This window comes from Phragmites australis, chromosome 6 (assembly GCF_958298935.1).
Source record: "Phragmites australis chromosome 6, lpPhrAust1.1, whole genome shotgun sequence".
Lineage (NCBI taxonomy): Eukaryota > Viridiplantae > Streptophyta > Magnoliopsida > Poales > Poaceae > Phragmites > Phragmites australis.
Window position 1 is genome coordinate 34,404,225 of NC_084926.1, and position 24,929 is coordinate 34,429,153.

Below are 24,929 nucleotides of genomic sequence, written 5' to 3' on the forward strand. Positions count from 1 at the left end.
CATCCCGAGTGAAATTCCCAAATGTTTTCCCCGCTGTCGTCCCAATCCAAAACCTTAGAAGGAAAAATCCCCATTTTTTGTCCCCACATCCAAACCCTAGAACTATACGGTGGGGATTATTTACAGTTTTTGTCTCTAGCGAGCCGCCAGGGTTATCGTGCTCCTTTTGGGTGGCACGAGGACCTCCTCCTGCCTCCTAACGATGCACCTAATAATAAGTCTCAGCAGTCCCCTGTAGTATCCAGTCTTGATCCTGTAGTACCCAATGAACCAATCAGGAGATCACAATGTGACATGACACCTGCCATCTCAAACAAGTACGCTATCTACATGAATGAAGATATTAATGATATAGGGAAGGCATAAGATCCCAATTCGTATAAAGAGACCATGATGAGTGAGCATTCGTTTGAGTGGCTTAATGCCATGATGGACAAATTAAAGTCTATGAACGATAATGATGTGTGGGACCTAGTAAAACTTCCTGGTGGAGCCAAAATAGTAAGCTGTAAATGGGTCTACAAAACAGAGTATGACTCTAAGGAGAACATCGAAAGGTTTAAAGAAGACTCGTAGCGAAAGGCTTCTTACAAAGAGAAGAGATTGACTATAATTTAACTTTCTCTCCTGTATCAACTAAAGATTCTTTTAGAATTATTATGGAGCTTGCGGCTCATTATGATTTAGAGCTACATCAAATAGACGTAAAGACGGCATTCCTTAATTGTGACTTGGAAGAAAATATTTACATGGTCCAATCGGAAGGTTTTGTTGTGGAAGGGAAAAAAACATATGGGATGTTGCCTTATTACCCCTACGAAAACTATTGCTTATGCTTGCTGCTCGCTCAGTGTTAGTAGAAGAAATCAATTTATGGTCTAAAGTAAGCGTCTAGGTAGTGGTATCTTAGAGCATCACCAAGAGACACCCCATTCTGTTCTCTATAGGCAAATTTAGGGATTATTTTACTAAAAAACACCCTCCAACAGCTCCCCAAATAGGATCCCTAATTTTGCTATTCCCTAAACAAACCCCCATCCTAGCTACATCTACCGAGTGAGCTTCGTTCCCAATCCAACCCCCCCGGTCGGGTTCCTGCACAAGGACTCTCCTTCCCGCTCTCCTTCCTACGCCAACCCGGCACCCAAGTGGCATGCTTCGCCAGCTGCCACCACCCCGCCCTCCCACCACGCGTTGCCGATGCTCCCAACCGCGACGACCCTCATCCTCCCGCCACACATCATCGACGCCCCCAACCACGACGATCCCCACCTAGCCCGTGACTTCATCGGACGCGGCAACCTCCGCCGGTCGCGCCCCTTCCTCCTCCTTCCCGTGCTCCTTGCTGCTCCAAGGTCGACTCCGTCACTCCAAGGTCGTGCTCCGCCGGCCGCCACCACCCCACCCTCCCGCTGCGCGCCGCCGACCCCCCTAACCACGATGAACCCCACCTGGCCTACGACTTCATCGGAGGCGGCGACCTCCATGGGTTGTGCCCCCTCCTCCTCCTCCCGCTCCAAGGACGCATCAAAAGCAGGTAAAATCAAATAGACAAAAAGGCTATCTTGAATCTAGATTGTGTACTAGAAATATACCAATGCACTCTAGAATTTTAGTAAAGCTAGTATCAGGTTGAAATGCCTTGTGAACATAGGGTTGTAGCCAGCAACATGGTCAGGGAGAAAGATGGAAATGCAAATCACATTGCACATTAGCCTGAGTTATGCGTGTTGTGACATCTTTTATACCTTGATATGTGTAATTGCTCAGGGGATATGCATGGCAAAGGGCACTTCCAAGTTGGTTCAACTAGATGTTACAGTGATTTTTAGACATTATAGCTAAGCCTATCTCTTGCAGGTACCTATTATACAAACAAATGACTACTTTACTATTAGTTTGGCATTGGCTATTATAAATGAAATTTATGTGTGCATGTCTGCTTTGACATTGTATCATTTTTTGTCATGTGAAAATATATGCCCAGTTGCATAGTGGTCCTGCATAGTGTTCTAAAACAATTGACATTTTTATGAATTTAATAAGGACTATGGACAGAAGTGAATATTATATTAACTTGATGAATGAGGGGAGCAATGAACTGGCTTGGGATGGACTGAGTAGTCCACCTGAGGTGCAAATAACACCAGTTGTGGAAGTTACTCCCATCGTGAGACCAAACCAAAAAAGATCAAAGAATTTCAGTGAGAAGGAAGACGAAATATTAGTGTCAGCATGACTCAATATCAATATGGATGCAGTCCAAGACACCGATCAAACTCGTTCTACATATTGAAAGAGAATTTATGATTATTTCCACTCCAATAAGAACTTCACCTCAGATCACACCCAAAGTTCCCTCATGCACTGTTGGTATGCTATTCAAGAAAATATCAACAAGTTTGTCGGATATCTAAGCCAGATTGAGGGTATAAAGCAAAGTGGAGTGTATTACGAAGACAAGGTTATTGACAAGTTTCCCTATAATTTTGTTGTCAATACATCTACATGAATTGGTGCTAAATGTACTGACTTTTTTTTACTTGTATAGTTAATGCAGGCATGCACTTTGTTCAAGTCAGAAGATAAGACTAGTAAGTCATTTCAATTCTTGCATTGCTGGAACCTCTTATGAACACAGCCAAAGTGGATTGATAGGCAGACTCAAAAGTCATCTCACAAAAAATAGAAGATATCTGACACTCTAAGTCCAACTACGTCTACTCCTATTAGCCCTGATGAGAGTGAGGCTGCTATATCGAAGAGACTAATAGGTAAGAAGAGGGACAAAGAAAAATTACGTCAAGGTGGAGATCTTGTGTACATGGGGGCGTTAGAAAATTTGTGGGCTAGGAAGAAATAGGCTGATGTACAGAAAGAGCTCAAGAAAGATGAGAGATACAAACAAGCATATGCACTGGAACAAGAGAGGGTTGCACTTGAGACAAAAAAATCTAGAGTTAAAGAGCAAAGAGTTTGAGTTCAAGAGAATGTTAGAAGAAGAGAGAATTATGACAATAGACATTAGTGACATGTCTGGCCCACAAAAGCAATACTACAGGAGCTTACAGGATGAGATGATGACTCGACGATTGAATAACTCGGGTTGATAGCTACTAGATGAACTATTCCTTGCTACAATCTATATGTTATTATCCTACTTTTGTGTAATTTTATTATGAAACTATTAAGCAGCTACTTGTGTGCAATTTTATTATGAAACTGTTAAGTAGCTACTTGTGTGGAATTTTATTATCAAATTGTTAGGCAGCTTCTTTAATATTTATTACTGCAATCTATATGTTTTGGATCAATGGTTTGGATGTATGGATCATATGGATGTCCACTGATGTTGTTAGCGATATTGCTATGTTGTCCAGCACCATTGACAGAACGAGCCGGCTATGCTCTTGATAGAGAATGTACGTACTCAATTGCTGCCTGAAAAAAAAAATATAAAAATGAAAGATATGCCAATGTCTGAGAAATGAAATGACAATAAGAAAATGGTTACTACTTCGATGATAAAAAAAAGGACATAAAGCTGTATAAAACTTGTACTGTAATAATATAATTATCGTTAATACTGGTCTCCATGATGTTGCCATAGGTGCTCCACTAGGTCAGCTTGAAGTTGTGAGTGAATGTCCTTATCTCTAATTTTTTTGTGAGTTTCAATGAACTTATGAAGTTCAGGTGTACATTTATGGGAAACTGTCATAGTTTCTCCCACCCCATCAAAATTGAAGTCATTTTCTTCATCTTGCCCATTTTCAATGATCATGTTATGCATGATTACACAAGCTCTCATATTTTTTCTAAGTGTGTCTTGATCCCAAAATCGCGCTGGTCCTCGAACAATGGCAAAATGAGCTTGTAGAGCCCCAAATGCTCGTTCCACGTCCTTCCTAACTGCTTCTTCTGCTTTGGAAAAATATTTCTTCTTATTGCCTTGTGGCATCTGTATGGTCTTCACAAATGTGGCCTCTATAAGATATATGTCATCTGTAAGGTAATATCCTATTGTATAATTGTAATCATTGATGGTATAATTCACTTTTGGAGCATGACCTTCAGCTAGCTTTGCAAAGAGTGGGGAGCGTTGAAGAACATTGATATCATTATGAGACCCAGGTAAACCAAAGAAAGCATGCCAAATCCAGATATCTTGTGAAGCAACGGCTTCTAGAATGATTGTAGTATCGTGAATATGGTTGTTGTACATACCTTTATATGTAGTTGGGTAATTCTTTCACTTCCAATGCATACAATCTATGGACCCTAGAATTCTCGAAAAACCTATTTCCTCCCCAAGTGCAAGTAATCTAGCAGTATCAGTCTCATTTGGTGATCTCAAATACTCGTCTCTAAATACTTCAACAATAGATTTGACAAGTCTTTTCAGACTATCTATAGCAGTACTTTCTTCGATATGAACATAATCATTCGTAGCATCCACTGCTACGCCATAAGTTAGCATACGGAATGATGCAGTAATCTTTTGCAAACAACTCAACCCAAGTTTACTGGCTGCATTTCTTTTCTGCACAAAGTAGTCATCATGTTCTTCTACAGCATGCATTATGCGTACAAACAGAGAACACCTCATTCTAAACCTACGCGAGTATGATAAGAATGAGCCATACATATCACAATCTACAACAAATACAAATAAAAATATATGTACTGATTACAAACCTGCACCTGAATAAAGTAGGGCCGTACGTAGGATCATCCGAGAAGTAGTCTTGATATAGTCTCAAATATCCTGCTTCTCTACTCTGATGAACTACTTGATGTCCAAGGACAAATCCACCATGGTGCGGTTTATTATCAAGCTGATATTGATTTTGTGCTATGTGTGCTGCAGCAATAATGAATTCATCATCATCATCCGATGACGACGAATCTAAGACCTCTTGCATGAGAAAGTTATGACGACTTATCGCAAAACAGATTAATTTCTCCTTCTTCTTCTAGCGAATGGTTCAGGACAGCTGGGGGTGGCAGGGTGTGGCGCTGGGAAGTGGAGGGGAGGGGCGGCGCTAGAAGGGAGATGGAAGGGGCGGCAATGGGCAGCAGGGAGCAGCGCAGGGAGACGAGGCGTAGGCGTGTGTTGCGGAATCAGAGAAGGCGCGCACGAGAGAGCGATCGGAAGTTGCCTACGTGAACCAATTTTAGAATATAATGAATCACAAATTAGGCATCTGCTAGAGAAGGGAAGATTTTAGGAAAAAAATATTTTTAGGATGCCTCCCTATATGGGAACCAATTTTAGAGTGTCTCTTGGAGACGCTCCTAAGTTTGATAAATTCATAAGAAGTTTTGGTTTAAAAAAAAATGAAATTAATAACTGCATTTAAGTTAATATTCATCATCTTAGTTTTTTTATGTGGATAATATTTTATTAGTGAGCAGTGAGAAGAACATGTTGTTTGAGATTAAGAGATTTCTTTCTTCTAATTTTGATATGAAGGATTTATATGAAGTTTCTTATGTTTTTCTTATTAAGAATCATTGAGATAGGTTCAAAAGAATATTAGATTTGTCTAAAAAAAAAAAGCATACATTAGCACTTTTGGTTATAGTGTCCACCAATAAGATACCCGTAGTAGAAGCCCTTGCCGAAATGATTATACAACAGAGAAATGTCATTGGGCACCAAAATTTTCAAGATAATCTAGGAGCAGTACTGGGGCAAGGAGAATTGCAGAGAGAAGAGGACCGCCATGAAATCATTTGGGTGAGTGTAACGCTGGCATTTGGTAGCCTCCTCGCAATGCGCCACAAAAGTTCAATGAGTAGATGAACATAGTCATGGTCGTACATGACTTCGCTTCGGACATTGGAAAGTCTCCATCCTGACGTTGTAAACTGACGCTTTTCCTCACGATATCCCACTCTAACCCAGAATCTGCGCAGAACTTTTGGTAGTAATATAGGACTCACGTAAGTTAGCTGAGCAAAGAATGAGAGATATGGCAAGATAGAAAAGACAAAAGTATGTACCATGCATCACCGCAGAGTAAGCTTCTCCAAACAAGGAGCATTCTCAAGAAAGCTCCCTAGGTCCTCCCAATTTGCTGTCCAGATCGTGATCACATTCATAATCAAGGAAACATCTTTTGAGTGACAAGACACGCATGTTAGGAAACATTGGGAACTTAGATAGTTCTTATTTGGTCAGAAGCCTTTTAACAGTAGATACTATCTCATCAAAAGTCGTATCAAACGTTTTTAAGAACAAATTGGTCAGGGAGGAACAAAAAAAACTATACAGTGCATTGGATTGGTCCCAAAAACAAATTTCAATTTTCCCTAGTCTGCTATACTGAAAATGCAAGCAAAAGCCTACAATGGATCAAACTATTGCCCAGTTACAAATTTCCCACAACCAACTGAATCAATCAAACGGAAAAGCATAGGTTCGGACTGTCAGACAACAAGGGCAAGAACCTGGTGCTGTGAAGCCCAGCGCTTTCCTCCCTCCCGCGTGTCGCTCTGCTTTGGCCGCCGCTCCGCCGTCCGCTGTTCGTCGTGACCCGACGGCCGGCGACCGAGAGCTGCGCGCAGCCCGTGCCTGGCCATCCTTCTCACGCCTAAGGTTCACGTTACCGATCGCCGGTCGGTAACTGAGTGCAGCGGTAACCGAAAAGTCGTGAATAAATTTTGGACAAAATTCTTTTGAAAAAATTTAAATTTAGAGAAAAAATAAAGTGAAATCAATTTTAAAGATCCTCTTAAGATAAGTTCTAAAAAAAATATAGGTTTGCATGTTAAGCTTTTCCTTAACATGATTTAATAGCTGAGCCGCACGCTTCAACTTTTTTCGTTTTTTTAAACTTCCTCCCTATAGAATATGATGCAAACGACATTATTTTTGAAATTTTTTCACAGAAGGTCTTAGAATTGTATCTAATTTTTTTAAATTTGTTTTCGATTTTTTTTGAATTTTTAATTTTTTCAATTTTTTGAATTTAAATTTAATTATCGTTCGATTTCTGAAATTAAGATGGACCGAGATGCCCGATTATCGCACATTTTTATCAGGTACCGATGAATGTTTAACCCTACTCACGCCTCCTCTGCCTCACCCCGTACGGATTCATGGATCTTCGCTAACCATCCTTGTCCATGCCCCGGAAGCGAAGGCAGGCGGTCGAATTGAGGGGAGACGGCCGAAATAGAGCGGCGGCGGTGGCACAATCAAACAGCAACGAGTAAAACCGAGCAGCGGCGTCCGTGAAATCGAGCGGCAGCGGCTGAAATCGGAGGGTGGCGCTCGCGAAATCAGCTTGTGGAGCTTCTGGATAGTGGGGGCTGGCAGCAACGGCGAGCTCGAGCGCCGGCGCCGGCGCCGTCTAAGTCCCCTGAGTTAGGCGAAGGCCTCTGTCGTCCTCCCACGGCCCACTGGACGACTTGGCATCGTGACAACTATGGATCGTACACAAGCATATAAAATTTTTAATATCAAACTCTATTTCATTTGTAAATCATGATCATCTACTATACATGTTTTTTTTAATTTTTTAAAACTTTGCACAAGGTTTTCACAATTCCACCGAGGGATGGTTTCCACGTGACATTTTCCATTTTTTCCTAGGACAATTCTATGTATACGTTTATATGAATAATATTCTATCGGACAGTTGTAAATACGACAATACAATTTGCTCACTCATGAGTATTAAGTAGTGTATAAATGAACTTGTAAACACATGTACCGGATTTATAAGTGTGTAAAAAATGGATTTTATACTTATAAGAGGGTCATATGCGCTTACAAATTAGTTATATATACTACTTAAATTTTCACACAAAGTGGCATGCGAGAGGTTAGAAAACGAGTAGGCTACGATAACTCAAAACAAAATTTTCTACCACGCTCAACCAAAAAATCATACGAGTAAAAAGGTCATAGATCGTTACCACTTAACGCGTAGTGTAGCGGAAGAAGAGTTAGAGTAGGCTGATCAAATGTTGTACGCGTCGATATAGAGAAAGCAGTCGAACACAGTAGAGTTGTTGTAGGCGACCAACCTCCTAGTTGGGATCAACCTCTCGGTTCAACTTTCTTCTCGGGAGCGTTCCGACTACCTAGTTGGGAGGGTTTTAACTAGTTATGATCGTCTTGTTGGTTGCGACGTCGAGCTGATCAGTGCCACAATAATAGCAGCGCCTCTACGGTATTCACACGTCCTGGACTGGAATGTTAAATGCCGATGTGCTAGTATCGCACATATAACTAGGGTTTCAAGAAGTCGAGCAGAGAAAACGCAGCTAGGGTTTCAGAGTGGCTCAACCACGCGCGCTCCTCCCCACGCCCCCCTTATATAGATCATAGAATGTGCTTCCATGTTAGAATCCTATTAGAACTCTAGTCCCTCATGGATCACAATCCAAACAAACCCTCTTACGAATCCAATCCGCGTGTCTCGTTCTAACCCATTAAATATGTGACCCATTAAGTGTCTCGTTCTAACCCATTAAGTGTGTGTCCCGTTAAGCTCGGTAACCGAGCTACGGTGGTAACCGAAAAACCGTGGTAACCGCGATAACTGCTCAAATTTTCAAAAAAATTCGAACAAAATTCGTTTGACAAAAATTAAATTTTGGGGAAAAAATCGCGAATTTAGCCGCTCGGTAACCGGTCGAATTGGATCGGTTACCGAGCGGTTTATGCGGTAACTGAGAGTCCAAAAACCGACCGATTTGCAGCAAAAACTGAACGATTTGAGCGATTACCGAGCGATATGAACACGTTATCAATAATTGTGTAGGAAAAATCATAAAAGACACAAAAAAATCACCAATAAATCAGGAAAAAAATAGTATAATACCATGGTATGTTTTGTAACATCAAAAAAAAAAAATTGGCATGACCTTTGCTACATTTTGGAAGTTTCCAAGGCAACAAATAGATAATAATAGCAATGCGAGCACGAACATATAATTGTTTCATCGAATATATGCATACATTACATATGTAGCGCCTAAAATTAATAAATATATATTGAATTATCCGTAGTAAAGCTAAAAACGCAATTACATCACATCCACCAGTACTTACCATGTATCCACTCCACGTGCAACCTATGAGATGGAAAAATTAGTATAATACCATAGTATGGAAATAAAGTAGTTGCAAAAAGTAAATTTTCATCACCTTTAGAACCACCAGCTTGGGGGCGATTCAATTCGGCCATATTGTACTCCTCGGTGGACATTAGCATTATCCGTCATGTCGATAGCAACTCTGCCTTAAACTCAGCCCATGTTTGCCTTGTCCATGCAGAAATAGTTGACTATTGTCCTTGCAAAATGGCATAAAACTCAGGGTCTTGCCACTCATAGACCCACTGAATAGAAGGCTCTGACTGAGCATTGGGGACAAGATAGTGGTACGGATATGATCCAGAACTACTCTCCATGCCATAGTTGCTAGAATAGCTCCTAATATCTTATGGTCCATCGTGGCCACCCTGTATTATATGCCTTTGTGAGGATGGGGCACCATGCGAAAACTGACTCTCACCAGTGAATTGCACGGGAGGAACAACAGAGGATTGGCATGAAGGAACATCGCCGCCTTGACCATCATCATCACCGCTGCTTGTATTTGAGCTACTGTCATTCGATTCTTGGTAAATTGGGCTCTTTGAGTCACTATCCGTGCTCTCATCGCTTTGCAGTTGTCTTTTGCCCTTACCCTTAGTCTTCTTGCTCTTCTTTGTATGCGTCATTTGCTTCTTCCTCTTTCCCATGTGTGTGTCACCAACCACTATAGCAGCCCACTGCTGTAAGTCCTGTGTGTTCGCCATGTCTTTCATCAGGTGAGTAGGCAGGGGTATGTCTCTATCTGTGTCCTCCTCGTCAAGCTCAGGGGCTGTATTTGAACTGCCGGTCTACATCTAGTTCTAGAGCGGATTGTTCTCCTCATTCAATGTGAGCTCCATAAGCCCCTGAAATGGATCATCATCAACAGTCGACCTGATACCTGCATCCAAATTGTTCTGTATCTCAGGTTGTCGTTGACATATACCAACTTATGGAGCTTCTTGTAGCTTAAACGGTTGCGAACTTTGGTGTGGATAAATACAAATGTACTCCAGTCTCTCACACCCACTAGATGAAGCGCACTGAGACACTAGGCGTTTGGCAAGCATTGATAGTGTAGTGTAGACGAACCAAACATAGATCACCATTGCGTTGCAAGTAGGTAAAGTGATATGAGGCTCAGAAAAGTAGATAAAATGATGCAACAGATAGATATGTAAAGGTTTTTGTACCAGGATTAGTCCTGCCGTCACAAGCCATCCGTGCAGCGAGCGGACCTGCGAATGAGAGAGACTTTGTCCGATAGGTTTCAGCCTCAATAAGTGCTTCCGCAGTAGTACTAACATTGGTCATCCTCTCAAACACCGCACGGAGATCTTCAAACAAGTTTGGACCCGTACCATACGCGTAATGCGTGCGTGGGTTCAGAGCGGCCGCTGCAAGTTGATGATTGAAGCATTAGTACTATAAGCATTAGAAACACAAGCATCAGTACAAATAAGACAGCAAGTGGTAGGAGTGTATTATCGGCATTCATGTAGGCCCCATTTACTAGATCATGCATTCTGTGATCGATAGTTGCCATGTACTTCTCAAAAGAATCCCTATCATTGCAATACAACGCCTCATACTCCTGCTTCACAACGGTGTATCTCAGGAGCATCTCACTCAATGTTGGCACCTTGTCCTGATCAGCAAAGCGGAGGAATGCATACAATGGCTGGACGAAATTGACAACCATTTTAAGATTGTCCCACCATGGTAAGCTGGATAGGCAACTATGTGCATATCACCCAATATCAGAACTAATGTATCGAGACTGCTGGAGCTCACTAGATGCCATCCATTGCATGAACCTATCCTTTCGGCGTAGAAAGCTATGAAGAAATAGGTAGTTTGTGCCAAATCTTGTGGCATTCCACCTCACCAACTCTCCACCAATCGTGGCCTTCATCATTTCATTTAGTTTTGAATGATTGTACAGCCATTGCGATATGAACCTTGCACTTTGGATGACCATGTCATGTTCTCTATGAATCACCAACTGATTTTAACATTAAATTTATCGTGTGCGCCACACAAGGCTGCCACGCAATAGCAGGATATTCCCTTCTGAGAACCTGACAGGCCTTCTTGTAGTTGGACCTGTTATCAGTCACAATCTGCACAATTTTTTTGGCTCCAAATCATTGACCACTGCTCTTATCTCCTGCATAAAAGAATGAACCAAATTAATATGCAACAATTGAAATACTATGTTACCAACTTAGCAAAATAATGTACCTTATTCAAAAACTTTGCATCTTGACTGTAGCCAGTCGCATCTACAGACTTGTGAAAAAACATACGACTATTGCAATATAAGAGAAAATTAATAATATTGATGTGGGTCCCGTCCACGAATCGCACATTATGGTCACACCATACTCTGGCCATTCTAGCTTCCACTTTTCAAATATTTTCTTCAATGCACTTTCGTTCTCGTCCAGATACTTACCATCTATATCCCGACCAGTTGGAGATGGTACCACCTCACCTGTTATGGAACAAATGGTCATAAGTCAAAAAGAAAGAAATATGACAACAATAAATTCATTACAAACTTAATCGCTCACCCCGTTTCTGTGTTTCTTTCATTGCAGCGATAAAGAATGCATCGTCCGCCCTTCTACCAGGAATGCCTAAAGTGTGGAAAAAATTGGACCATGCCAAATCAATAGCTTCCTTTGCTTTCTTTCCCTTCGCACTTTATGACCCGGTGTCAATCCTCGGCTGCACAGGGGCTTTTGCTAAAGCAACATTGTAATATCTGACACTTGATGGTGGCTCCCTTGTTCAAGATGCTCTCCTAAGCATCCTCTTTAACACAGAACCCCCTCTGTCACTATCACTACCACCTCTATGCTCGTAGGACTCGCCTGCCCTCCTCCGAAACTCTTTCTCGTCCCTCGACTGAGCCATGTCATGCTGCACCTGTTCCTCTTCCGTGTCCTCATTGTCGTTTGTCAAATCTATCTGAACTCTTGCTGACTCTTGCCTCCGAACCCTCTTCTCAGCCTTTCCCTTCCTCTTATCTCTTGCCCTATCCAGCTCACATTTGAAATAATCACGCACATCTGGAGGCACCCTATCACAATGTATAACATTCGATCCGCGTCTTGCCAAATGTTCTTTCAACCTTGTGGCACCACCGCCTTTCTTTTCCTTATTGCAGTAATTGCACCTAAACCTAGGGCCAAATTGTCCCCATGCTGCCACACCACATCTCTATATGTCATCGATTAATTTGCGATTTCTCTGTTGGAAGAAAAAAAAACTCAATGGTTAGCCTACTAATAAATATCATCATACAGGTTCAAATCACTAGTAAACTCAATTGAACGAAAATTATCAATAGTTAGCCTACTAATAAACTCAATTAAACAAATATTAGCAATATTTGCACCTAAAATCGCTAGTAAATGGTCGATTATCTTGCACGAATATATACCAACATTCGCATGTATACGGTAACCGATGTAATAAGGTTCATAACCGAGCGAATCAACTGCTACATCTTCCTAATCGACTACACGATGAAGTGCTACCCTTCTAACACCGCTTACCGACCATAATACACAGAAAGAACGCTACTAAATGGTCAACAACCGAACCATCACGCACTGCATCATCGGAATCGAACACAGACAACCCCTACCGACCCCATATCCACGATTACCGACCGAGAAACACAATAAATCGCTGAGTTTAAACGGTTACTGAGCTTGCTTCGTCGGTTACCAACCTGCGGCAGGGAAGACCGCGCAGCTCGGTGGAGACAGTCGATTACTGCTGTGATGCGGTCGGTAACCGAGCCCCAGTGCTCGATAACCGCTCTTGGAACGCCGGATTCCCTCTGGAGAGCTGCAGATTTGGTCGGGCGGGTGCTGAACCTACGTCTTCGGCTGCGAGAAATGGCGTGGGGAATTTCTGCTGTGCACAACGCTCTCCACACCGACAGCAACCTTATCCATTCCACGTGGGCTGAAACGGGCCGCAGAATACTGTGCATTCAGCCAATTTAACAAATCGGCCCATTTAACCGAATTCCGAACTTTGGTCGCCGATTTGGAGCTGTAAACAAGATTTGTTTCAAATTTTGTTTGCACATATACTCTTAAAATTAGCTCTAGTTTTTTATTGATTTTTTTTTGATTTTTTTGAGTTTTTCAAAATCGGTTTGAATTTTTTAATTAAAATTCGTTTACCGTTCGAATTTTAAAACCGAGCCGGACTAAAAAAGCTGGTAATTGCGAATTTTTATCGGTTACCGACGCATTTTTCAACCGTGGTAATAGATCCTGAAGTTCTCCTACACCCACTGCATTTGCCCAACCAGCGTGTCGCTCAGCCGGCAGTAGCGCCCCCAATCACTGAACGCCGCCGCACAGCTGGGAACGCATGCACCGTAGTTGCACTCGCAGATGTCGAGGTGGATGTTCTGGTATTTGGCGACGAACGGCGCGTTGGACCAGTCGGTCTTGACGCGCGCCGTCGCCCTGCATTGGAGTAGGCGTACATCGGCCGGCTCATCGAGTACGCCACGCCGTTGCTCGCCTGGTAGTTGCGGGACACCCTCGATGCCTTCTCGATATTCTTCTCCTAGACACTGAAGAAAGAAACGGAGAAGGGAGACATATATAGTGCCTCGAGTTAGACAAACATACATACTCTAACTTCAGGGTGGTGATAACTTCTTTCCTTGTTGAGTGAACAGATCACCTAAACCTTGTAACCGCCGCGTGTAGGAAGGAATCGGCCACCGATGTCAATACACCCGCTAGGGCAGTCGATACTTCGGGAGGAAATTGAACAGTAGCATCTTCTTGTGAATTCCGGAAGAGAAAAAATACCAAGGGCCAAAAACGAGTTAGCCGGGCATTGCAAGGTCCCTTTGAAAATGTACCCCAACAAACCTTTCCTCCGAACCATGTGTGAACATTGCCTACGTGGATGCAAGACTGGCATCAGCCCTTCCCAAAATCTCTTGTCCACGTCACCCAATGCACCCTCAAATCGCCTTTTGTAACTGGCTTGAGCATTTTGGAGAACAATGACTTACTTGTACCCATCGTGCAAGTTGTTATACCTCCCATGCATTTTACTCTTTTGTATCCCATGATGGGAGGGGCTTGACTTGTCTGTGGCCGTTCATCCATGTCGGACACGTATTAAATTCAATCCATCTTTCGAACTAAAGTGGTCTTGAATGCACGTAGAGATCGATCGTATCGATGGAGGCGTGTGCAATGATGGACCAGGAGGATGAAAAGCAAAGCTGTCGGCACCGTGAACACGTAGTTGCAAGGACCAACACAAGACTTCGCTTTGGCAATGTGCTTGACATACCCGGTCATACTTGTGCTGGACATCTTGGCATCATTTGTGTCCAGGGGCAGATCCACGGGGTGCTGGGCGTGCTGCAGCACCCTGCAAGCTTACAACTTTTCTCATATAGTTTCTTTAGGAAAATAAGGTGATGTAGGAGGAGATGGAAGAAGAAGGAAACGATCAGCACCCCTTGTTTATAACTTGTTTGGATGAAGGAGATGATCAGCACCCCTCGAGCCTCCGCTGGCTCCGCCACTGATTGTGTCCTTCCATTGACATGCATGATTGTCCTCCAACATCTGGCAACTGGAGAGAATCATTTTGCACACCGGAGCAAATCAATATTATTTTCATGTATACCATAGATGACAGGCTTAGGCGCTCTTTGGAAATTAGTGATAGGAAAAACACAGGATTAGAGTTTTCTGACACTTGCAATCCATAGTTTTTAATTAATGGAGCATTTGGATGCAACTTAGGAAAACAGACATGAATTTGGAGAGAGATAGATAAGAAGGATAAACTTCCACGACGTTGTGCTGGACTTCATGTTAGATTTCGTCCAAAATTCCTATAGATTGAGGTACTCCGTAGGAATTTCATATGATTCTAAAATATTCAATCATTCATTTCAAAAACCCATATAGAAAAAACGAAAAGATCCAATCCTACCGGTGCAAATTCCTTTACAAGTTCTATGTTCCGAAGAGGACCTTAGTTAGTACATTCTATTTGCTTGATTTAAGACACATTTGACTAGATCACAACAATAATTTGGTATTGTCATATATATTGTATTATGGCACAACTAACAAAAGAAAGTTATTTGCGTGGTTTTTATTTTAAAACTTGAAATTATCAATAATGAAAATATTCATTTATGCTATTCAACATGTGAATTTTATTTGAAAAATATTTAATTATGTAAGTTATTCTGCAATTTGAAAATCCAATTTACAAATTTACATGATTCTATTTTAGACATTTATCTGAGTTTACTTGAATTTATGTGGACTTTTGTTTTTTATTGCGAGGTCCTATAAATTTGAAAATAAAAATGACACCAAAACCTCCAAAAGTAACCAGGCCAAAATTCTTCTCGGCTTTTCCCTATCCCCAGCCCACTAATGCACGACCCGATTCGTCCTCCCACGCTCTGGTGAGTTTTTTTTTTACATTTTTTGGATTAAAAATTTAAATAAATAGATTTTTCGTGAAAAAAATTTGCAAAACTAGGTGTCTAAGAGAGCTGCAACCCTCTAAGAGGGCGGCAAGAGGGTGCCTATCCGTGCCCACTCCTTACCACCCCTGAGGGGGGCGGGTATGACTCCTTACCGCCCTCTCAGGAGTGGTTAGAGGGCTGCTTGCCCGCGCCCACCGGCCTTCACCCCTCCACCATCCTCTATAAAAGGGGTTAAAAATAGCTAAAATCACATTTTATTTAGAAAAAAGAAAAAATTGTGAAGAGGGAGGAGAAGAGAGGAGAGGAGAGGGGAGAAAGAGAGCCCGACGAAGTCCTGCTGCATTTGATCCGCGGATTTGAAGATCACCTTCCGGTAAGTCCTTTTTTCTTTTTATTGTTGTTAATTAGTGTAGTAGTATATGACATAGGTTTTAGTCATGTATGACCTAGGGTTTAGAAAATGCTATGTTTAGTAGAAAATTGTCAAATTTAATTAGAATATGGTAGGATAGCGGTGAAATATAGAATATTATTTTTACTATGTTAGTTTTGGAAATGTAGATTTTATAGAACAATAATTGTAGGGTTGTATTGTGCGACCTAGAAGCTAGCACTGTATGATAATAGGCGAACCCAGAATGTAGCATTTAGAAAATGGGAGCGTTTAATTTTCACACGGTAGAATAGCTATTAAATGTAGATTGTATAGAATAATATTTGTAGGTAAGTTTGGGTAGGACTATTATTGAAAACCTATTATTATGTATGAATCGATGTCGGTAAATTATTTTCTCCGATAATGAGAAATATATTTCGTTGGTCTTAACATTGGTTATGTTTGCGGGTGTTTTCAGGGATGGCAGATAAATTAATTTTTCAGATATATTATTGTGAGGATGAAATTATGTACGGTCCTAACGGTGTAGATCTGTCTGGATTTTATCATGTCATGAATGGTCTTAGTAAAGCTAATGAGAGGACCATTGTGGGTGTATGCAAATGGCTCATGCGATTTTTCCAACTGGATCCGCAGCAACATGAGCTGAAGCTAAAAGCTGTCCTCAGCCGTGCTAGTCATGGATACTTTGGCGAGCTTGTTCCCATCGAAGCCACATCAACTTGGAGGTAGTATATAGATATATCTTGTGAACGTGGCCTACCTCTGATTTTGTTAGCTGAGGCATACCTGAAAGATCAAACTGAGGTGAACTCTACGGAAGCAGTAGAAGGACTAAGTGAGGCAGTGGAAGATGAATTGGGCCAGGTTAATGTCGGGACCAGGGAAGATGTTGGGGATATTCCAGAGCTGCAACCGATGGGTGTAGCCGATAAAGGGGAGCATATCCCTAGCATCATTGAAGAGATAGAGTTGGAGGATCAAGAGTTGGAGGAAGGTCTTGCCGATGGGGATTCATCTGACGAGGAGGGTAATGCTCTAGTGCCTGCAGATTTGAGGGATCATGAATTTTCAAAGCTGGTGGTTAGCGAGGCTGATCGGATACCATGGCAGTACCATGAGAAAGAGGTGTCCCAAGGTGCTATGTACCCTACAAAGGAGGTAGTTATTGATGTAGTTAAATTTTGGTCGTTGTCTCTTTGGAGGCAGTTCAAGGTTGTTAAATCCAGTAAAAGGGAGTATGATGTGAAGTGTTTGGTGCCTCAGTGTCCTTGGCGGGTGCATGTATTCAGAGGGAAAAGGGTAGACTACTGGTAGTACTCAATAGTTAAGGAACATAATTGTCACATTGAGGAAATAGAGTTCGCCCACCGGAACCTGTCATATGCCTTTATTGTAAATGTTATGTACGGGGAGATTGTGGACAACCTAAGGTATGAGCCACGATCAATAATCCGTGCTATTGAGCAAAGGTTCCAGTACACAATAAACTATGTAAAGGCATGGAGGGCGAAACAAAAGGCTATTGAGATGAGTTTCAGAACATATAAAGATTCATATCACAATCTACCTCGTCAATTAGCCATAATTTATGGAAGGAACCCAGGCAGCTACTATGATATCAAGCATTACCCCTCGATTGATGCGGAGTACAACGGGAAAACAGTATTGCAGTGTGCTTTATTTGCATTCGCTGCAACCATCAAAGCATTTCAGTATTGTCGACCCATCATATGCCTAGATGGAACATTTCTGACTGGAAAGTACAAAGGACTAAGAAGGTCCACATGCATCGCACAAATTAAGAGGGGACTGCGGAGCACAGGTTCAGTGTCCTGTGCCGGGATAAGGGTCGGAGGGGTGGAAGACGTGAGCGGCATGTTTAAGAGTATGTGCTAAGGAGTGGGACATGCATTTGTAGTTATCAGAAGCCACAATTACTCCACAAACCTTGTACACACATTATAGTTGCGTGTGCGGAGCACCATATGCTTCCCAGGCAATATGTTTCAAAGTACTTCATGAAAGATCAAATACTAAACACCTGGAATCATGAGCTGTATGGTTACGGCATTATTGACACTTTTACAAGTAATTCAGGGCCTTCAAGAATCTATGTGCCTGATTTGGAAAAGATGAAGAACGCACCTGGCCGCAGACAAACTCGGCAGATTCGCAACGATATGGATGAATCCGAGGCAGGTCCTAGGATCAAGCGATGCAGTCAGTGCAATGAAACAGGTCACACGTACAAGTATTGTCCTAAAAATGCACCTGTTGATGCACCTGTTGTCTAGGTGAGTATTATGACGCGTTGTAGTCTGATTGTATTTAGCGTAGCTTGCTATCTTAATTGTACATCGATTTCTAGCATTTGAACCTTCATTTGTAAGTAAATGTCGCAATGTGTTCATGTTGCATATAGTTGTATAGTGAATTTGCTTTCAATGTATATTGTTCATGTCTACATCTAGCAATGCATTAATTTACATGTCTTTCAAATGCAGATATGGCGGACCCTGTGACCCCCGAGCTTTTGGACCCTGTAGTGGACAAGAGGCACTGCAACTTCTTATCCGCCGAGCACCAGACGGAGTTAGGAGTGTTTCAACCAGGGGGCCCTGGAGAGCTGCTTACGATCGACGATCGATGGAAGCACTGGTACTTCGATACTTTCATACGAAATTGCTATATCACTGATGTAATTCCATATTATTGATGTACTTCAATACTTTTAGGTTGGCAGTGGAGGGACTCCTACCGCTTTGCCGTTTAATTTGCACGACGTTCAAATATATTCATTTCTTACTAGTGCATTGATTATTAAACTTTTATTAGGTGCACCTACAAAAGCCTCGACGCAACCTCGTAGACTGAGCCCTGTGCGTCCACCCTCAGGTACTGGGCGCCCCCTTCATCCCCGTTTTCAATATATTCAGCAAATTAAGCTAATATTGTGCACAGGTTACTTCGCTGATGAGGTCGGGCTGTCTTCAGCGGCCCTACTCCCTATCCCACTAGCACCGCTCGAACCATACTACGGCACGCCTGCTTGGCCATCTTCTGTTGCACCGGCATACCACGTAGGTACAATTGTGCATTTTTTACTACTACTTTCATTTTCACATTGTTCATATCTAATATAATTATTTATTTGTAGGCCCCTCCAGCCAGTACACATGGACGCTAGGAGAGCCTTCATAGTCCTCGTACCCTAGTCAGGAGGATGAGGCTAGCCCGGACCCCACGTACGACCTCGTTCATGACTTCTTCGGGGGAACACCTGACTACGACATCCTCCAATAGTCCCAAGTACCTAGTGCTCCCTTCGGACACAGCCCACGCAGGACGAGGCCTCGACACCGGTGCTCCCTACTAGGCCTACCAGACAGGTCGGTCCACCCGACCCCCTCACTTACTCTAGCGGCCACGTGAGAGTCAACCAGCGGCATCGGGACCACGATGGGAGGCACGACCGATGGCAGCGGGGGGGATAGCAGTAGAATTTTAGATTTGTTTTTGTAACTTACAAATGCATATTCAATTCGCGATGTACTCCTATGTATTCAGACACGTGTACTCTTTATGGTCCACTTAGCATGTTGTAACTGCATTTCTTATTCCAATACGATAGCATCCTAGTTGCATTTGTTAATCCAATATGACCACACACTACATTCTATCGTCCTCACCAATGTATATCTTACAAAGCTACTTATGCAAGAAGTGACACCTCGCTTACTCTGTCGGGAGTGTAACTTTAATCACGAAGTGACCACACTACTGAACTTTAACCATGACATGACAACACATGTCTCCTTGCGCAGGCTTTAGACAAGAAATGACAATACCGGACAGCTTTTACCACACAATAAATGACAACATAGGTACCAATAAACATTGAATCTCTGTCCATCATCAATGACACAAATTTTCCATTCTTTAAGATGGAATCCAATGCTCCTGCCACCATCTGAGCCCTTGCACTCACTCCTTTCTTCAAGAGCGAATCCAATGCTCCTGCTTCCCCAACCATAAATAGCCGAACCTCCATACGTTGATGCACCACTCATTTCTCAGATATCTCAAGTGCAATGTCTTCCTCAGCTCCACCAAGCCCACCAAAGAAACATTGAAGGACTAGCTTACCTCAAGGTATCAAACCACTAATGTGCTTTTGTGGTGACCTTTGCAGGCTCCGCGAGTCGCAGGACATCTCATACACCTATGGGCTACGCTTCTTCATGTGTGCCAACTATGAATATGACAAGCCTCAACATGCAACATATGAGTATCGACCGGTATAACAACAGATATCAGCCACATCTCTGCCGATTTTGCATCCTGTTTTACTAACCGCTCATCTTGTTCTATTTGTTCAGTCCCCTCTACCGCTCTGTGATTTTATTCAATGGCTCGACAATGAGCAAAATGAGGAACAGAAGCAGTGGGTCGACATGAACATGAGGTGGAGAAGGGAAGCATACGCACGCCGGGAGTACGAGCAGCAGCAAGAGGAACTTCGCCTAAAGTGGAAGGAAGAAGAGCGCATGAGGAAGGCGGTGCACGACCATACTGTGGCTCAGGCTCGGGAGGCTGAGAGGGCAAGGAAGCGGGAGAGAGCCCACCGTGCTAAGGCGACAGGTCCCGATGCCCTCCGAAAGGGAATCCTAGATGCACTCAGTAGAGAATATCTAATGTAACCCGACATACTTCCACTCCCTAAGGCATGTTACGATTAGGAGCGGCGCACTAATAAGTAGGTCTTAGTGCGAACCGTACATGCCACCTTCATTTTCTCATCGTGTCGTCATGGTTACAGCCTTATGTAATGTTTTCACCCTATGTTTAATACTATGTTTGTCGTCGTTTGCACCGCATACCCACGTAATATGCTGCAAGTGCTAATTACTTATTTTTTATTCTCCGACTATTACATAACCTACTCCAAATTCTCGCTTCCTCAGTATAACGTTTTCATTCCTCTTTAATATTTTTAATTCCAAATTTTCTTAATGCCCTATTTTAATTTATGATGAAATACACAAAATTTTGCAATTTTCGGGAAAAACAAAATACCATTACCGCCCCCTCAGAGGGCGGCTAGGTTGCTAATCGCCCTCCCAGGCCCTACCTGCCCCCTGAGAGGGTGGTTAGCCCCCTTGCCACCCTCTAAGGGGCGGTTAGTTCACCCGCCCTCCCAGGGGAGGTTAGAAGGCCTAACCGCCATCTCAGAGGGTTGCAACGCTCTCAGGAGGCTGCATGCATCTAGTTTTGTAAAAAAATTTCACGAGGAATCTATTTATTTAAATTTTTAATCAAAAAATATAAAAATGAAAAAAAACTCGCATGTCCCAATGTTTAATCCACCTCGCCTGTTTAGACCAATGATTACGTACTTAAAAGGTGGGAAGCGGTTAGGAGTAACCTCCTTGGATAACTAACGTGCTTTGTCTACTTGCTTGCCTTTCTGACCGAGTGGTCATTTGTTCGTGCTTGGGGCGGGATGGGTATGGGTCGGCGGTTAGTAATTTAAGGGCAAGTACTTAGGGCAGTAACATTTCAAGTAAAAAAGAGCTCTGATACAGTAGTCTTACGTCATCCGTTTTTACATCTTGTGACAATAGTAAGTTTAAAATAATGATAAAAACATAATCATCTTGAAGCTAATGTATTTTTGCTATTCGTTTAGATCTATGTATTATCATAATCTTTAACACTTAAACTTAGCCACTCGTTTAGTTGAGGAGATGGGGAGATGGCGAGGTTGCTACGACCTCAAGAGATGAGGAGACGGGAGACAGTGAGGCTGGCGACGGGTTCGGCGACAGGCTGGGAGATGGCAAGGTGAAGATGGGCATGGTGACAACGAGGTGGTAGCTATGGGCTCGGAGGTTGCGAGGTGGCTATGGGCACAGAAACGGTGAGGTTGGCGATGGGCTCGGAGACGCTGAGGTGAAACCAGCACAAGGGGTAGAGGTGGCCATAGTGGAGACGATGACCACCGCTCTATCTCAATTACCACTACCCCTGGTGACCAGCTTCTTGAGATTGGAAATGAAGTGAGTTGGGGCACATCTGGCTAAGGGAGACAGGCTCAATTTACAGAAGAATTATCACTACAAGTTTGAAAAACAAACCGGCCATTATAATCATTCTCACTGTAGGTTCGTCTTCGCTCAATAATTGCACCATCAGTGAGAAATTGAACTAGCAGTAGTAAACCATATCACTGCCGGTTTGTATCACTGTCGGCTCATATTACCTCAATTATTGATCTATCGGAGAGCTTTTGAACCGATAATGATAGTTATTATCACTGTCAGTTGGTATTACGAACCGACAGTGATACTTCACTACCGGTTCGATCACTACTGGTTCGTAACGATTCACAGTTAGATTTGTCGGTCCAGCTTATGAATTGACAATGATATGGTTTCACTACCGGTTATTTTCAATCCGGTAGTGAAAAATGATCTGTCGGTTCAGCTTATGAATCGACAATGATATGGTTTCACTACCAGTTATTTTTAATCCGGTAGTGAAAAAGGGGCAGGAATAACCATTTCTATAGTAATGCAAGTCACCTACAATCAAGGGTCTGACTGAGTCTACAGAAACAGCTTCAGTGGCAGAAACAACATTATAAGAATGGGTGTACATGACATTTCCTATCTTTATTTTGTCCTACATATATCTCATTCTAGCTCTAAACTTTTATTTTTAAAAAATTTAACGGCATCACAAACAAAATTATTAACAAGCTGTTCGTGCTAGACCAATACCTCAAAATAACTAGGACCCTCGTAAGACCATATCGAAAACTTATAATCTAGATTAGTCATTACATCATTGCCATATATCATTATTTCAACCTCTTTTCAGCTTAGATATATTTTATCTAGAAACATCACCTAAAAATATTAATATTTAGATAACTTTGCATCAAGCTTCTTTTCTAAAAAATATGAACGAGATGACTACTGGGTTTTTAATACATTATTACATGAATTAGAGAATCTATAGTGGGCTTAATCGGAATTTAGCTAGGTCCGAAGTACAATATGTTTGTTTAATTTAGCTACGGCTACATGTTTAGATTAATAAAATTACTTTAGATGTTTCAAAATTGATTTTTTGTTTTTGCGTGCAGTAGTGGAAATTGAGTGTGTGGCACTACTACAGAAAGGGTCATCCGCGCCCTCTCTTCATTGCCGGTTCAAAAATAATCGGTAGTGATAACATATCACTGCTGGTTCGTGAGCTCCAAGCACACATAAAAAGCCGAGCCAATAAGAACCATCAATGATAATAATTAACACTACCTGTTTCTTTTACAAAACGACAATGATATTCAAATTATCACTGCCGATTTAGTGATATGAGCTCATCATAAGACATGTCTTTAAAAAACAACAGTGATAATAGGTATTACTACTAGCAGTAATATAAAAAAAATCCGTACGTCTTCACGCGCACACCTGCTCGGCTTCACGCGCCCGCCTGCTCAGCTTCTCCTATCGCCTTTAAATGGTTCCTTCTCTCACACTCGATCAACTCACTCTCCCCTTCCACCGCGCTCTCACCCTCTCACGCCTTCCATCTCTGCCGACTCCACCCTTGCCTCCACCGGCGCCTTCTTCGACCATGCCTCCCACGCCCGCACCATCATCCAGGAAGGAGGAGGCCCCGCCGACACAGTTGTCGAATGAGGCGTCGATGACCTCAGACGCTGGTGACTCGGCTGGGTCCGTTTTCGAGGATGAGGTGTGGGATTTCTTCATTGACGAGCCGAGATCGAAGAAGCCCCGGTCGAGCTCGTCGGAGGAGGAGGAGGAAGAGGAGGATTTGGAGGAGGAGGAGGAGGCTGGTGGGGACGACTTCGACTACTTCTCCTGGATCGAGTATCATCAGGGCCCATGTAGCTTAGTCATGCATGTTTAGGGTTTTTGCGCGCGCGGGTTTAGGGTTTTGCGCACGGCCGTACATGACGTACATAGTTTTTGGTGTACAGTAAGATTAGTGGGATATCAAATCAAATATTATAATTATTAGTAATATAAATCTCAATTAAAATAATGCCTGAATATTTATTTTTTCTAAATTGAGTATCACTGCCGGTTTGTAGCAAGAACCGGCAGTGATAAGTATAAAAACCGTTAGAACAAGCTCAAGAAACGGCATTGATAGCTTGTATCACTACCGGTTCGTTATATGATCCGATAGTGATATGTACAATCACTGTCGGTTTTTGAACCGGCAGTAATGACCTTTTATACAGTAGTGTGGGCATGACTAATGTAATTTTTGAAATTGACCCGTAAGTCCTCCAACAAGCGTTAACAAGTTCTAGCCATGAATTAGCCATATGGGTAAAATCTTTTGAGAGACTAAAACTCAATTCATGTTTTCTTTGAGTTCTGTTAGGAATTTAGCCACCAGGGGAAGCAACAGATTGATCTGCCGAGATGATGCACACGATCACAGATGACACCAGAGGCATGATGTTTGTTAACGGGGTTCAACAGAAGCCTACATCCCCGAGGCATGACTTCAGACGCTACTCTTCAACTAGCAACACCGACCGCTTTCCGGGTTCTGGCAGTACCGCTACCGCCCTGCGAACCTATTGCTATACTATCATGGTTACAAACAGCGACTCTGCTCTCATATTTATGAAGAGGTCTAGTTACAAGAGTCATATTAGTATTCCACTTGAAGTCCTACTCTAAATCCACCATATACTATTAATAGAACTCTATATCTTATATGTAACTAAATCCGTACAATATTCGACATATATCATAGGGTTTGTTTCTACCCAAGAAGGCCTTCTTGTTAGCTTGCTGATGTGTACAGCTGTTACTGTAATACCTAAGTTTTATTATCATCTTCTATTGTGGTTGTGGTTCTATCTATGCT

The 24,929-nt window shown here is 42.4% G+C and overlaps 1 pseudogene; it reads left to right on the forward strand.

The window, feature by feature from the left end:
• Window positions 1-1,200: 1,200 nt before the first annotated feature.
• On the forward strand, window positions 1,201-3,110 carry LOC133923156 (uncharacterized; annotated as a pseudogene).
• Window positions 3,111-24,929: the final 21,819 nt, after the last annotated feature.